Source organism: Lycorma delicatula, chromosome 4 (assembly GCF_047948215.1).
Source record: "Lycorma delicatula isolate Av1 chromosome 4, ASM4794821v1, whole genome shotgun sequence".
NCBI lineage: Eukaryota > Metazoa > Arthropoda > Insecta > Hemiptera > Fulgoridae > Lycorma > Lycorma delicatula.
This window is the reverse complement of record NC_134458.1, coordinates 174,843,111-174,861,034: the sequence shown is the minus strand read 5'-3', so window position 1 is coordinate 174,861,034 and position 17,924 is coordinate 174,843,111. Positions and strand designations below refer to the sequence as shown.

General features: G+C 27.6%; 1 protein-coding gene across 1 annotated transcript in view; it reads right to left on the bottom strand.

The window, feature by feature from the left end:
• LOC142322980 (uncharacterized) overlaps positions 1-5,744 on the bottom strand; it is a 410,052-nt gene extending 404,308 nt beyond the window's left edge. The window contains exon 1 of the mRNA XM_075362075.1: positions 5,605-5,744. The gene's annotated coding sequence lies outside the window, so the exon portion shown is untranslated. The remainder of the gene's footprint in view (positions 1-5,604) is intronic.
• Positions 5,745-17,924: the final 12,180 nt, after the last annotated feature.

Genomic DNA, 17,924 nt, shown 5'->3' with positions numbered 1-17,924 from the left:
TCTGAAACAAACAAATAATTAGATACAGTTCTTATAAAACAATTCATTCAATAAATTTTCATATTGCTATTTCAGAAGAAAGGTTTATTCAAAATAAAAAAGTATTTTAAATGCAGTTAATTATTAAATAAAAACAGATTTTACATTTACATCTTTCAGAAAAATAAATAAATAACCAAAATCTACCTAAAAATACATATAATAATATGTATTCAAATAAAAAAAAATACATTATACATAATGTAAATACATAAAACATATATTAGGCAAAAAATAATACAGAGAACTAAGAAGGTATTTTAATGATCTTAATGATATATACTGAAGAATGATGATACAAATGCACACGTATACTTTCCACCTCAATTCTTATTTTTGTATAATAGTATTTAATTAAAATAACTATTGAAACAAATAAATGGTTTTATAATTCTTGTAATTTAACTGGATGAGGGTAATTTGCTAATCATGATTTTTATATCCTTATCATCCCAATTTTCCGTTACACTAATAAAATAATATTAATAAATTTCTTTTCTTTCAAAAACTGAACATTATTTTTTACGATTCTCAACTTTTTAGCCTTACTTGATTTTATACAATAAAATTAAATTGAAATAGTTGGAATTCTTTCTTCAGTGTTTTATAAGTATGTAAATGTTTTAAAAGCACATGAGCCCACTCACGCTTGTATTAGTTTACCATTAAAACAAATATCAATTTCTATATTGAATACGATGAAAATTTAGTTTTTCTGCAATTATTCAGTCACTAACTGAACTGAGTCACATACATCGCTGAGGTCTTAAAACACTCAGGTCACAGATAACCAGCATGCACCGACTAGGCTCACTCAATTATGAGAAGATTTTTAAGGGAACATAGCATTATATTCAAAACGTTACCTGAATCGCATTCAATTAGATATATCTCAAAACTAATTAAGATTCTAAATCTTTATAGGTCTTAAACACTCACCACAAAAGCACCATAAAATGAGAGCCCACAGCGACTTCTAACACTCAATTCAGAAAACATTTTTGAGGAACATACTCACTCACTCTCAAAAATAATCACTCTTAAAAATACCTCAAACATTAAAAAACACTCTTAAAAATATACTCAAACCTTCATATCTCAGCAACTAATTAAGTTACAGAATTCGTTTAGGTCTTGAAACACTCACTTCAGCAAGCACCATCAAATGACTCAACACCGAATTTGAAAACTCAATCCATAAAAATCTTCCTCAGGAAAATCGAGAAATTATAATGGTGTGAATACATTTATAACAGAGGAAGAAAGTGAATTATTGCAGTTTCCTAACGAATTTTTAAATAGTCCCGAATTGAGTAGTTTGCCGTCCCACATGATTACTTTAAAAGAAGGTAGTATTTTAATGTTATTGCGAAATTTAAATCCATTGAAGGGATTATTGAATGGTGTAGAACATTGTCTGCCTCAGTTCAATACCTAAGTTAGGTTTCATTATACCCTACATCCATATTTTCCGGTTCAGTAATAAATATATAGGAAATAAATCGCTCAGTTTCTATTTAATTTCACAATTTCTTTTATCTTATTATTATTACATATTTATATTTATTTTAATATTATAATTATTACATTTTTATTACATTATTGTAAATGAATAAGTGTTCATAATGATGATGCCATGATGTATTACTTAATACTGAACTAAACAGTAATTACTATAATAGATGATAAATAACAGCTGGTGGAAGCCTACATAATATAACAACTCCGGAAGAGTAAAAAGAACGTGACAGAATGTATTTATTTATTTATAATTAGAAAGGAGATGATGCATGGAATTTACCATAACTACCCGCCAAAAATCGAATGATTTTTTCTCTTTTAATATTGTAATAAAAACGTTACAACTAATAACTTGAAAAGTAATGTTAAAAATCTTGGTTTATAATCTCACTAATATTATTGTTATGAATAAATATATTGCACAAAGCAGACAATGAATAAATAAAAATATACTATAATACAAATTGAATCATACAATTATACATAAATAACTTATATAATCTCTTCTTGTATCTTAGAAAATAACCAACAGTTCGATCATGCAAATTGCTTATTTATTACTAGTATAATTGAATAGCTTGTTAATACATTTATTTCTGATTTAATATTAATAGTGATCACTCAATTACACAATGAATAATAATCACAAATTAATAATAATAATCACAAATTAATAATAATAATGCATAGTAATAATAATAATAATAATAATACTCAAATACTCATAATCTTCACAAACAAATAAACTAGGTTATTAAGTACGTAAACATATAAATATTCTTGCATAATCTTGTACATAGAATCATATAAATTAGGATTTGGTTAACGTATGGTGTTCGTGGCGCCACCTATTCCAGAGATTAACTAATAGGTAAAACTATGGTAATGCCATTGGCAAATTAAGTGTAAATGATGTATAATATAATGATTCAATAATAAGTATAGTAATTTATTGCACCTTAAAAAATAATCAATCATATATATTAAATGGTGTCTTGCAACTTTGATAATCAACAATGTTTATGTAAATGTTGTTTGCATGTGCGTTTGTATGTAGCATATGTGCGTATGAATGTAGTATAATAAGTAGTCTGTAAATTGTTTAGAGTATAGAGCAATATGTATAAATACATCAATATAAATATGCATTAGGTTATAACAATAATATACAACATTTATGTGCATATTACTACTAATAATAATTGTGAGAAAACAAATCAATGGAAATACAATAATATAAAATATAAATATTTAAATCATTCACAACATGATTTCATTTGAAAAAATATCAATAATAATTAAAAATATGTTATTACATTTTTTAAATATTATTTAATTTAGATTGGTAATAAACAATTAATGAATCATCAATAAATACATTAACAACTGATGCTAGGCTGTCATAACCTGAATAAACTTTGGTAAAAATTCCTGTATCAATTGCATGGATGAAGAAATTTCATTTAATATGGACTAATGAATATGTACAATAATAAGTCTTTAACATAAAGTTACGATAAGGTAAAGCCAATTGTTGCGTTGATGGGAATAATGAAAATAATTTTTAGACTGACATCATTAAATAGTTTACACTAACCTTTGAAGTAGTTACAGTGGCTTAAGTAAGTAATTGGAAATTTTTAGGTAATTAAAATTAAGTATAAAAATTAATAGACGTACAATGAGAAAATGACGTGATGATATTTCTGTGGTCTTGTAAATAGTGAAATACGATGAGAAATGAGTCAGGTTCAATTTGGATTAAAACTGAATATAATTCCTCAAATTCAGTATTGTTGTCCTATTACTATAATACTGTTGATGGTGTAATATGTAATATCGCCAACACAAACTCATTGTAATTAACTGTGAGAAAAAGAGTGAACATGTTAACAATTTATTGACTATTGCCAAATGACAACAAATAAAAACTTTAGATCAAAATCAGGCATTTGTGGTAAACAAATTGAAATGATAAAATTGATCAAATACTCTTGATAATATAAATATCAACAGTTTATAATAAATGTTAAACGTGGTTACAGTAAATTACAATATATTATTAAAGTACAAGTTAAATTGAATGATTGGGATTTTGTAGAACTATAGGTTTATTATAAACATACAACATTAAACCTTATTGATGATCTCTTATTCGCAAATGGCACCATAGTACAATCTGCCCAGTTAAAATTCATTATGGCAGGCAGATATCTCCAATTTTTATCCATTATGGAGGGCAGATGTCTCCAATTACGATTGATTATGGTGAGCAGATGTTTCAATTACCATTCATTTTGGTAGACAAAAGACTGAGATTGTGTTTAAACCTTATATAGCACTCCTTATATATATATCTCGACTAAATTTATCATTTAAAATTATTTTTTGATTGACTCCACAGTTTTCATTGTAATATTCTAAGAATTTATTATACTTAAGGGTAACTCTACTATAGTCTTCTTTAATAATGGTAAAAACTTCCATTTCGACAAAAGTAGTATCTATAATATACTTCAACTCTTAACTCAGAAAAGGTAGACATTCATGTACATTCACCATACAAAGTGTATTACGGTCATTTGTTCTTCCCTTTTCTTCCCATTTTGATGGTTTATGAGAGAATGCATTCAAAGGATAAAATATTATATACATCATGTAATAGGACAACAATACTGAATTTGAGGAATTATATTCAGTTTTAATCCAAATTGAACCTGACTCATTTCTCATGGAATTTTGTAGGTTATGAAAAATGCCATGTCTCACCAGGATTCGAACCCGAGATCTCCAGATGAAAGGCCGAGACGCTACAATTCTGCCCCGGAGATCAACCGTGTCGAAATCTAATTTAATAATACCAATCCTTCTAATTCATACATTTTAATTAAAAAAAGTTTACATGTGATAAATTAAATTATTTTCGTCATAAAATCGAATGAAGTCTCTGCAGAAAACACACGCGCGCACTTAAACAGATAATATAACTGGTCCACAAGAGATAGGTTATACAACGGTCGTGGTCCGAGTATATCAAAGTCCGGATAATCGTACATGACCGTATAGCATGTTAACAATGGAGTAATTCTAAAGTATAAAATTCAGAAACTTTTTGAAACCGTTTTTAATTACGAATTACAAATAAATTCAAAGTTTAGTTAGAACAAGGTAAGTTTTCAACAAAAACGCTTATAAAAAAAAACAAAGAAAACGGCTACATAGTCACAAATCGTTCTTTGAACACGAGATGGGTAATTTCTATGTACTACTATGAGTGTAGAAGCTAGACATGTGCAGTATAAAGTAACGCATTTATTTAACCGATGGGTCTAAATATATTTTATAGACTTTAATTTCCTGATAATTAAATAACAAAAAATAAGTTTTCCGATTTGGAAAACTAAAAATTTATTAAATTCTTCAATGTTAAAATATCGTGAAAAAATTAAAAATAAATTGCACCTAAAATTTAATTAATAATAATATATTTAAAATATCTAAATGCCTAATCTGTACGCATGATCGTTCATGCGTACAGATTAGGCATTTAGTAATTAGGCATTTTAAGTAAGTCCGAATACACGAGTATTCGGACTTACTTAAAATGAAAAAATAAAATTTTTGTTATCAAGATTTTTTTCTACTAAGTTTTAACAAAAGTCGATAAATAAAAAATCGGTTATATCGATTACTTTATCCAAATCAAGATCGATTATTATTATTCCGCTGATAAAAATAAATGATATGTTTATAGATATCAATATCTTACCTCTTAATAAATTAAAAACTTAAAATTAATAGAAAAAAAAAATAATCCCATAGACAGCATGGTTAATATTATCGGGACAAATTTTAAAGTAATATTTCCTTCCTCTTCATCCAATATCATTTAATTATTTAGTTTTATCCTACAATATTTTTTTAGCTTAATAAATTTTTTATACTGTGTATAAAGTAACACATTTAAATTCAATTTACAATGAATAATTAAGATGGAAAATAATATTTAGAATAATAACTATAACATTATGAATTTTGAATTACCTTTTGTGACTATCATTAAATTACAGTTGCATTTTGATGTTAAAACACACACAAAAAAAAAAAAAACAGCACAATATTTTATTTACACTTACACTATCACAAAAATGAAATAAATAAATTTTATCACAACTTTAAGTAATTAAACTCTCGAATAAATACAGATTTCAAGATTCAATAACTATTTGTTATTTTTAACGAACTGCGTGAAAATAAATATTAAGTAAAATATAAAATACTTTCATCGGTTATATAAAAAAATAAGTTAATACTCAGTTATGTGCATTTAACAGGGCTTTCAACTGCAGAAGGTTAACCGTCGGACGCGAAGCATGGTACTGACGCATGAGACTACACCGTCAGCGACAGTGAACTGATATCCCCCTCCCGTACACATTTAAACCCAACAACTGTACAGGTGTTTACGTGCGTCTATTGTTGTCAGCAGAAGTTAGTTACATATTACTTTATGTATCATTCCCTGTATTAATATAATTTAAGAATCTTTTTTTTCACTAATCTTCTTATATAGTGTAAAACAAGCACATCTGTATTAAAGAAAATTTTTGATTTTAAATTACTTAAATTAAAATTGGTATACAATTTTGCCTACATAATCTTACAAAAGAGTCGCGTTTTATCAGTTTAATTGTTCGTTTATTCAAAAACAAGTATTTAATAAAATATAAAAAAAATTGATTAAACAGATAAAAATTAAAGTAAATATTTTTTTATTATTTTATTAAAAAAATAACTAAGTAACTATAAAACAATTTTATTCAAATTATTTTAAATTTAAACGTCTAAAAAATTTATGCTTTAAAAATTAATTTAATTCAGTTAAAATATATATGGAAAATTTCTATAAAATAATTATAATCGAAATTATTTATTTATTAAAAGTAATATATATATATAACTGCTTTTTAACTGCCAATTTAACTGCTTTTCTCCACGGAAATGTTGTATATCTTAATATTACAACAGGAATTTTCAGGTTTGAATCCTGATCATATTTAACATTTTTCATAAGCCGAATATAATGCAGTATATTGGCGTGCCAATTACGTTAAAATACTGGAAGTAGTTTTAGTGAAATGCGATACTTTCCTTTCTTTTTCCTGTTTAGCCTCCGGTAACTACCGTTTAGATAATGTATCATCCTCCTTCAGAGGATGATATGTATGAGTGTGAATGAAGTGTAGTCTTGTACATTCTCAGTTCGACCATACCTGAGATGTGTGGTTAATTGAAACCCAACCACCAAAGAAAGCCGGTATCTACGATCTAGTATTCAAATCCGTGTAAAAATAGCTGGCTTTATTAGGACTTGAACGCTGGAACTCTCGACTTCCAAATCAGCTGATTTGGGAAGACGCGTTCACCACTAGACCAACCCGGTGGGTTAGTGAAATGTGACACTCTTGCTGCTCTGTTTACCACGTATAATGAACACAATTACTTAGAAAGAGCAATATGACTTACCTTACACTCAAAGTCATAGAAAAGACTGGGTCATACTTTGTAAAGCAAGAGATTAATGCATCCTTTTGTGTTATCAGAACCATACGTTCATTATATACTTAGTTTCAATTCAAAAGTAGTTATGCTGTAAATAAACCGCTAATACCTTTCTTTTCTTTTTTTTTTAACTTCCGGAACCACCGTTAGGTATTGCTTCAGAGGATGAGATGAATGACAAGTTGCGTGAGAAAATGTCATGCCTGACCAGGATTCGAACCCGAGACCTCCGGATGAAAGGCTGAGACGCTACCATTGGCGCCACGGAGGCCAGTAAATCATTAATACCTGGCGAAATGAATAATTACTTATTTATTGTCGACAACTGACCCTTCGGGCTAGTCTAGTAGTTAAAATCGTCATTGCAAAATCAACTGACTTTCGAAGTTGAGAGTTCTAAGGTTTGAGTCCTTGTAAATACAATTGATTTTATATGGATTTAAATGCTAAGCTAAGGGTACCGGTGTTCTTTGGTCGTTGAGTTTCAATTAATCATACGTCTCAGGAGTGGTCGACCTTAGTCTGTTCCAGAATACAAGTTTACAGGTACATTTACACTTTCGTTGCAGCTACGTCTGGCCTAGCAAACCGGTAGCAATAATTGCAATTAATTGCACTTGTCTACATACACACACACACATACTCAGCAGGCAATAGCTGAAAAACTGGTTGGAGAAATGTATATATTGTCCTTAACTAATTCTAACTGTAGCCACTTTACTGATGACACTTTAAACTGGCAGCCAACATGTTTATCTTTTACAATTCGTGACAGAGTTTATACGCATGATGATAAAGAAATAGAAAATATCTTGAAATAGTTGAAGTTAATTTCGTTTAAAAATATCTTCATAGTTTCCGTTTAAGTTAAGTTCATAGTTTCCGTTTAAAAGTGTGATCACTAATAAAAAAAAAAAATTAATAAAATTAAAAAAAAATACATATATAGGCAGTTTTTAAAATATGAACAAATAAAAATACGCGTTGAATTGAAAACCTCCTACATTCTCAATATTTGCTAAAAAAATAAAATAAAAGAATTAAAGAAAATTTAAGTTATTTATAAATATTGAATTACTAATACTATTTGGAACCTAATTTTTGTTTTGGTGTTTTTTTAATAACTACATCTTTTACGTTGTATCAAGAAATGTTTTTTTTTTTCAAAAATTACTTAATTAGTGATCTTAAACTATGCACATAAAAAAAAAGAAAGGTTGATCTCACTTATCATTGTGGAGGATCATAAGCGGCAATTTCTGTCAGGATTTGTTGAAACAAATGGCCATCTTGGTAGCATACCTCCATATAAACTTAACGAAATACGACTCAAGCAGGATGCAGCTTGATTTTATTTCACTGTTTGAGCAACCTCCACGTATTTTCTGTCGTTCAAATATGTGATCCTGTTTGGGCTCAACGAAGTTTTCTGAGTGATTGATTGGTGTACATAATTATCCGGTAGGTTTTGCATATCACAGTAAATGCGCCATTCGTCTAAATTAGTTAACGATCTCGGCCGAATATAATTTGCTGTTTGAGGGAGTAACATTTGCAGTTCTGTCCTGCATAGCAACCAGTAAAGATTCTTTGGTTTCCCAGCAGAAATTGCGAAAACAAATTGCTGTGGTAGGTCGGCCGATTGGCGTTAAAACTTGTCATCGATTTCAACTGTTAAGCCGGGCTCACCGGTTACTAAAGGATTCTTTATAATATGTGCGCACAAACCTCACGCATATAGTTGCACCAATCAACTTTTGTATTATGGTTAATTTCCAGCTCTTCTGGAAAAATTTGCACTGGCTTCATCATGCACTAAATAAAAACCACAATTTTTTGGAACAGTTAACTAGATCCAAAAAAGAATGATGTCATTGTTTGTATTCCGTACAACCATCCTAGTAGCGCATCCAGCGATCATGCGCACCTAATCGTAAAATCGTTTCATGACCCCGTTTTCATATGGGAGGTTTGTGTACAATACCCTGCTCCTGTAAAAATGAGACTTTTTTATTTTCAATTGTTTCACGAGACGAATAAAATTCATCACTATTGACAATAAGTATTTGTAAAATTATTAATAGCCAAGATATATTCAAAACGTTCGATCTTGCAAAAAAAAAGCGTCATCAAGATATAACTTCAAAACAAATTTCATCTATAATACACAAATATTTTATGATTTACATTCATGTGTTGTCTGTGTTTAATAATTAATGTAAACATTGAAACGAAAACATTAATTAGTATATTTAACGTTTAAAAGAAAAAAGACAAAATAAAATAATGAAAAATAATTTGACTATTAATGGAAAAGATAAAACAAAATTATCATCCAAGAACTTTATCTGAGATTTCCACCTATTTTGAAAAAAAATTAATCCACTGTTATTTTCTAACTAACGATAAATTTTATTAAGTAAAAAATTTACAGAAAGTATATTTAAAAAAATAAAATTCTAACAACTACGATCGAGAACTAATCAGCTCTCTTGATTTATTTTTATATTTTCTCTTGAAGATAAATTTTAACAAAACAAAATTATTGCAGTGTCAGTAAAAACAGTACTCGTAAAATTTTTAACATATTTCATCTGCAGAATATTTTTATATTTTCAATTTTATTTACATATTATTTCCTGTTCTAAATTAGAAATCCCTTTTTGTTACTTTTTGAGATTAAATTTGGAAAGGATAGTTGTAATAAAGAATTTTTTTAAAAACCTAAACTCAGTATAGATTGGACGATCATGAATAATACCGCAACACCTCCACCCCCTCCACGCGAACATGCCCACGCAAGTGCGCGCGCACACAGTGTTATTAAACGGTTTCATACTTCGAAACTGAGGGATACTAGGTGGTACAAACAAGTCCGGATCTACATAGTTAAATTACTACTTTATAGCGCGATTGAAATTTTTCTACATAATCTTAGATCCACCATATTGAATCAAACTTGTTTTATTTGAATAGGAAGGACATGTAATTCATAATTCTTATGTAACATTATACGAGAAAAACGTTGGCGAAAATCCATTTTTAGATAAATGCCTTCATTTTCCAATTATAAGCAATAAAATTTTCAAAAACGAGAAAGTCGCGGTAATAATAAGACATGGTAAAACGCTCTGTACTAACATTTTACTTCGTATAATCGTATTACCTTCAGAACTACATCCAATAACAAACTTTAAATACTTAATGCTATAATTAATGGTTTTAACACTAATAATAACACCTTCAACTTAATAAATAACATTAATACAAGGTGTTTTACCTGGTTTAATTTCTACCATAATTTTCCCTTTTTACATGACTGCTCAAAAAGAGTGCAATGTATTTAAGTTGTATGACCGTAGCATCTCAACGATCAACCCGATTTAGATATATTACCCCGCGTTGGAATCCTTACATGACCGAGAGTGTCAGATTATATTTATACATACGTTTAAATAAATTTAAAAAATTTGAACAAATCTATCAGATGAATGAGTCGTTTTTTAATAACTCGCATCTCAACTCTTCATTCTGAACGATTCAGAAAGGCTCGTATCTCATACGTGTGATGTTGTTCTAACTAGTTTTTTTACAGGACTGCCCAAAAAGTATTTATCACCGAAGAAGCTCGACGGCGAAACCGATTGTCACTCGCACGCTCTATAATTCTCCTATATTAAAGATCAATGGTTTTTTGGCAATCCTGTTTTTTAATTTGTAATATTTACCTCTTGTTTCGACTTTGCATATAACTCGACAACGAATGCATTTATTGAAAGATAGTTTCCGCTATAATTTTTCTCGTAAAATATTACATTAAAATCTTATAACACATGTCTACCTTCCTATTTAAAAAAAAAATCAATTCAATAGCCGATCCAACATGGTAAAAAAAAATTAAACATACCATTTAGGTAGTGATTTTTTAACTAAGGTGATCCGCACTTCTTTCTTCCTTTTATTATTTCTGTATTTGGAAACTGAAAACCGTTTCCATACTCCAGTATCAATCTGTAGAAACATATAAAAACAATCGAAAAGCGATTAATTTTTTATTGTTTGTATCATGACTCTTATGACTGATTTAATTCTAATCTGCGCTAAACTTTTAACCTAAAAATACGTTTATTTTTTCAAGGAATCTAATGTATTTTTTATTCACATTTACACAATATTAATATAATATTTTGTCTTTCATTGCAGTATTCCCCTTTTTCATATATTTTTATCAATGTAGTAATTAAATTTGAATTAATTAATTAAAACCTAATAATACATCATATTCCTGCAGTAAAACTACGGCTGCTTCTTTCGTGTCAGATAATTGCCACAAGTTCAACCCCTACTATATTACTCTAATCGAACACGATATCAACCCTGAATGAATAATAAATCAGAAAAAAATTATCATAAATTGAAAATGGAAATACATTCGTTATCTACAGAGTAAGGAGATAAGACATAGGCAGAAGTCAATAATGATTGATCTATAAGTATAAAATGCCGATCTCCGTGGCGAAATGGTAGCGTCTCGACCTTCATCCGGAGATCCCGGGTTCGAATCCCAGTCAGACATGAAATATTTGATACGCTACAAAATTCCATTTTCATATCCCACATACAAGCTTCAAGCTTATGTGGGGATGTCACAATAAAAAGAGGCTGCTGGTTAATGGGAAGTTACCCTGGACTCGTATTTATGTGAATTCATGTGGTCGAGACACAAAAAAAAAATTTGACCTGTTTTACACATAATGCCGGATATTGTCGCCTTCTATTCATCACAGTGATTACAGATTTTGCTATAAAATTGAGATTTTAACAAAAATATTCTTTTTAAATTTATAATAAAAGTGCAGGATGTCCTGTTTTTCAAAATATTAAAAATATTTATAAATTTCAGTATCGGTTTACTAAAACAAAAAAATCCAAGCTATTTTAATAATACTATTGTTCCATTGCTTATAAGCTTCTGCATTCAATAGACATAAAACTGTTTAATTTCTAAATCGACATTTGAGGCCAGTAGTAAAATATCTTCTACACAAACACTTTGCTTTCATTAACTAGTTTGTGTTTCGGATTTAATCTTTATTACGTTTATAGGCAAAAAAAAAATTTAGGATACAGAAATTTTTTAGTTTAATATCTAATGCATCGATGATTAGTTCGAATGAAAGTTGGTAGTTTTTATTTATTTAATAAACGGAGTTTTTCTCCAATCAATATATTGATTGTTCAACTTTTCTAATCATTTAAACTTTTTTAATGTGGATTGATACTCTGATTTCAAATTTACTGTTTGAATACTAAACTGCTTCAGCAAAATAAAAATTTAATAGTTGTTTATATTAATATATTTTTAAATTCAATCCTTATTAGAAATTTCCATTTATTATCTTACATTTTTATATTTATTAAATGCTTGTTTATTTTTTATTAGACTTTATCTTATTTTTTTTTGTTAGTATGTCGTAGGAGGAAGAAATACCTCTTCCAGCCACCGCCCGCCCACACAGACGGTAGTGTTGGAATATATTTAAAATCGTTGTAGTTATTACTGTAAAAATTGGATTATAATCAGATTTCGAAGATCTGCTGCTATTAATGTCTGTAAATAACTTTTTTATATTATTATTATTATAATTATTATTGATCAGATGAGTCGAAAGCCTTAATTTTATAAATGAAAGTGGAGATGAAGTGTTTAGTGCGAAGCTTAGTTCCTTTAAGAGAATGATTGGAGATATTTACTTATAATGATTCATCAAAACGAGTGTAAATGACCACTTCGTTGCTTTTACTGAGTTAACTTATATTTTATATTAATAAAATATGAATAAGTTCAGTTAACATTTTTTTTTTGCACTTGAAATAATTTTAGTGAGCTTAAAACATTAATAATGCACATTACTGTAATAGTTCTTTGACTTCATATTTTTTAGAGTGTGGTTGTTTTTATTTAAAATTCTAGATAATTTCATTGACTATTCTAAGTACCCGAATAAATTAATGTATAATAAGTAGTCATTTAGCTGGCTAGTTAATCTTTCAGTAACATTATATAATTATTATTATTGAGGTTTTATATATAAAACCTCATTACGGTGTAGAATGTTCAAGATTATAAACAGTACAATATTTTTGAATAAAAGTAATTTTTAGACAATCAATATGATTTAGTAATCACAAAGATCAAAATAGATCAGCAAAATAAATAATTTGTTTCTCTTTTCGCTTATTATTTACATAATCCTGATTTAGATCTATTGAGTAAACGTATGAATGCACAAGCATGTGTATGATATGAATCGCGCGCTCGTTTATAGGGTAGAGTAAAAGAGAGTCGTGAGCGAATTTGTGAACGCTTTCTCCGTTCATGTGTGGTTGAAGCCATTATTCGATATAAAGCGGTTTAGCCACTAACGGTCTGCAAATGCGCACAACAAATAATGCTTACACAATAGGGCATAATTTTTCCTCTAAATTAGTTTACAATAGGGAGCGGACAATGCAGCCCATATTTATTTTTCTATACAAAAAAAAAAAAAAAAAATCACCGGTGGATGCTGCAATGTAGTACAACCCTGAAATGTACTTTGGTGGTTATCAAGTTTTTAAACAACAAAAAACATTGGTGTTGGTGTCGCAAAATTTATTAATCCTATATCTGGTTTTTAACTCATAAACTAAATAAACGTCATGTGCAAAAATGTTTAACAATTTTTTAAAAAATAATTATTCTCCTAAATATGTCTTTACTACCCTATAAAGCATGAAAACTGTTTTTAACATCAACCACCAATATAGGTTTTTTTTACATACAATTGCCTCGAATAATGAACAAAATTACACGTGTTCTTTATTATTTATTAACAAATTATACTATAAAAACAAGTTAATAAATACATTAATTATTATTATGATATACATTGTAAAAACATCGTGTTATACATTTAGCCTTGAATATCATTATAAAAGTAATAATGTGTTATTTTTTTATTGGAGAGAATAAAATGATACGATAACACCGGTAATAAAACGAAGTAGAGAATAATTTTTAAAATGAAAAAATAAATCAAAATTTAATAATTTTTAATATTTTTTTACGTAGTGTGAAACAGAAGGAAAAAATTATTCAACGGAGGCTTAAAATAAAAGTAGACAAAACATTAAAATAAAAACAACACATAACAAATTCATAAAAAAAGATAATATATTAACACAAATAAAATAATTTGAAAAAATGGAACTAATTATTCAAATTACTGGATAGATTAAATACGGATGAAAACGCTGCATTATGCTGCCCAGGTAGATATAATATTGCTGATCGCGTCGATAAAATTTCCATTAATGATAACGATAGTATTGATAATGCCTAAAGAAATTTTGTTTGTAACAAATTCAAGCCGTACAGTTTTGCTCTAAATAAAAGGCTTTAATAAACGAGTTTTTCTTAAACAAATCGCTACACTTGACATTATTACTAAATATAAAGTATGTCTGTATATTTCTGAATAAAGTAAAAAGTCATTTTTTGGCCTTTCAAAAAGTCAAAACGAGTTTTTAAGATAGGATCGTACAATATTCAGCTAACAGAGTCAAAAACCTGGCACCCAAAGTATGAATCCGGTGTAAACCTACTGTATATTAAGAAAATTAAATATGTTAACTCCTTATTGTATCTATATTTATGATGTGCAGTTTTTACTGAAAAGAATGGTCATAATTAGTCTTAAAAATAACAATAACTAGGTAACCAATCTTTTTTCATATAACTCAACACAATACTTCATCTTACTAGAGGAACTTATTTTGATTTTGTAAAAATTTTTAATAAATCGCCTAACCATTTGAGAAATTGTAATATTTATGTACAAAAACAAACAAGTAAACATTTTTTTTACGGAAATAATATTTCTGTTAATGAATTTTTTATTAAAACTAATTAAAAACAAACAAAAAAACTATTTTTCGACATTTCGTTCAATGTGTATACAAAAAGTGATCTAATAATTTCATTAATGCCTTCTGAATTGTGAATTATTTAGCAGTAGATTATTTATATGTAATGTATTTACCTTAAAATTATTTATTGCGTTTGTATTTAAATGATTAATATGGACTTTAAGTAACGTCTATATTTTGTCACATGATTTGTTTTTATATTTATAATTTATTTTATATTGAGGTGATCTATACCTATAATGAATTATAACGTTCTAATCAGAATAAAGACTTTATTCTATTGTCATTTACAAATTTCATTTGAAAATTGAAAATTAATTATTTTATATTTTTAAACGATTTTTCTTAAACGTACAAGTATTTAAACATGCTTTTGTTTATGTTATATATTTTTTAAACTTATATTTATATACAGAGTATATCACGGAATTTTAAATAATGGAAGAAGTTCATGTATCCCAAAATGCTTCGTTTGCGAGGTACGGCAAAAGAAAGAGTTAGGGTGAAAGATTTCGCTCGTACGTCAACTACTCCGATGAAATGAAGTCGTACTCGAATTTTCAGAACGCTAACTAAGGGAGAGAATTAGCGATTTCTTATGATTATTGACTTGAAAAATCGAACGTAATAGGTCCAGAACCGCATTAACAATAGTTTTTTAGAAATCTGGGGTGAGTACCAATAAAATGGGATAAAAAACACTGTTTTTATGTTTGACATACAATAATATTGTTAAATGGGTAACAAACACATAAAAATATTAAAAAATACTTGTAGAGACTTTAAATATGATTAAAATGGTGTAAGATAATTTGAATAAAACAAAGAAAAGTTAGAAGATTCGTCTTAGAAAACAGTTGTAAAAATACTTAAATATTTTTAATCTAAATTTGCTTTTTGTAATATATTATCTTTAAAAATTAAACATCTATTGACACGAGTTTAGTATATAATAAAACTATTTGTGCTGGTTTTTATGCCATAACATTTGAAAAGGTTGCAATGATTTACACGTAAAATTTATTTTTAAACATTTAACAAAAAGAAGTTCTGTAAAAATGTCAATAAAATTACACGACAAATAGTTAATGCCACTTTCTTTCTTTTTAAAGACGTAAAACCAAATAATTTGTGAAATCTTATGAACTAATAAAGAAATATGAAAAGTAAATTTCTGAAACAATATTTTTAAGAATTAATTGTTTAAATACTGACAAAAATGTATAAGTTAATAAAAAAAAAAAAAAAAATTAAGATCATTTTATTAATAAGTTAATTTAATAATTACATAAAAATATGATTTAATTGGGAGCTACATAATCAGACGGATAATCGAGTTATCCATACAACTTCTAAATAAGGAAACATGTAAATAAACATTTATTTTTAGGTTAAAACATTGAGTTTTTTATTAGTTTTATTTTGAGGTGAAATTTTATTTAATAATATTAAAGCCTATTTTATTAAATAAAAGCAGTTATATTTATTAGAAAATTAAGTTAATTTTTTACCTCAATAGTTCTAAAAAAAAACTTTTCTTCATTAAATTAACCGGATTACGTAATGTGGATGAAGGGGAAGCTTAATACTAGATTTCTAGCTTTTTAATCCAGGGGTTTCTGTTTTGAGTTTAGCATGGATCCACTAAAAATGTTAACCTAGTTACTCAAACTTCAATCATTTCCAGTGATGGGAGAAGTTAGTTGTGGTCAAGCTCGGTTGTTTAATCACATCACTCCTTTGTGCACCGTTAGTGGTAAAACTAGGTAACTGTCTAATCCGTATACGTATATTTGGTATAAGTCTTTGGTGCTGAGAATAATCTACTCTAATATAACCTTAGATTTAAATAAAACTTCAAAATTAAACTTATAACAAATCAATAAGTATCAATAAAGTAATAATATTATAAGATTATTATACTAATATAATAAGCATTAATCGAATAATTTTTGAAATCAACCAAGTAAGAAAAATACATAAAAAAACATATTGGAAAAAACTTATATCTCTTGGAAAGAGTAAATTAAATAAAAATGATTAAATAAACTTTACGAAAGCAATTTTTGACTGAAAAATAATATTAACTAAACGAAATTCCGTCGTAACTTCTATATTCAGGTCAGCTACATACACACGGGGCTGTACGTGTATAAAAAACGTAAGAGCTTAAGTATGAAAAAGTTAAGAGCGATTTTATTGGAGGGGTGGAATAGCAAAGGGCTGTGAAAATGGCGGTAAATATAGTAGACTGTTATACATGCGTGACCCGGCAATAAAATTGACATATGCCTAATATTATTGAACCTTTAAACCGACCAAATTTCCATTTTAACTTATATTTATGTATATATTTTATGACTGAAACAATTTTACAAATACTATTTATCACTATTTATAGCAAATTCTTTTGAATATATTGTTATATTAGGGTAAATACTAAAGAATGTAGTAATATTTAAAAATAACTGCATCGATATATTTTATACGAATTGTAAATAAAGCCATTATGTATTATTCGAACATTTATCTATTATATGTATTAATACAGATTAAACCTTTTTCTTGAATAATTTATTTTTGAGAGAAATGAATTATAGCCTACTTTAGAGTGATAATTACCTAAAAAAAAAAATATATATATATTATAATAAATTGTTTTTAAATACGCATACGTGGACGCATAAACACACACACACACACACACACACACACATATGTGTTTATTTAACAAGTGATGTAAAAAATAATTCGTTTTTTTACCACTACTTTGAAGTCAATAAAATACAGGATTAAAGTTAAGATAAAAATGATCCAACTGTGATAATTTT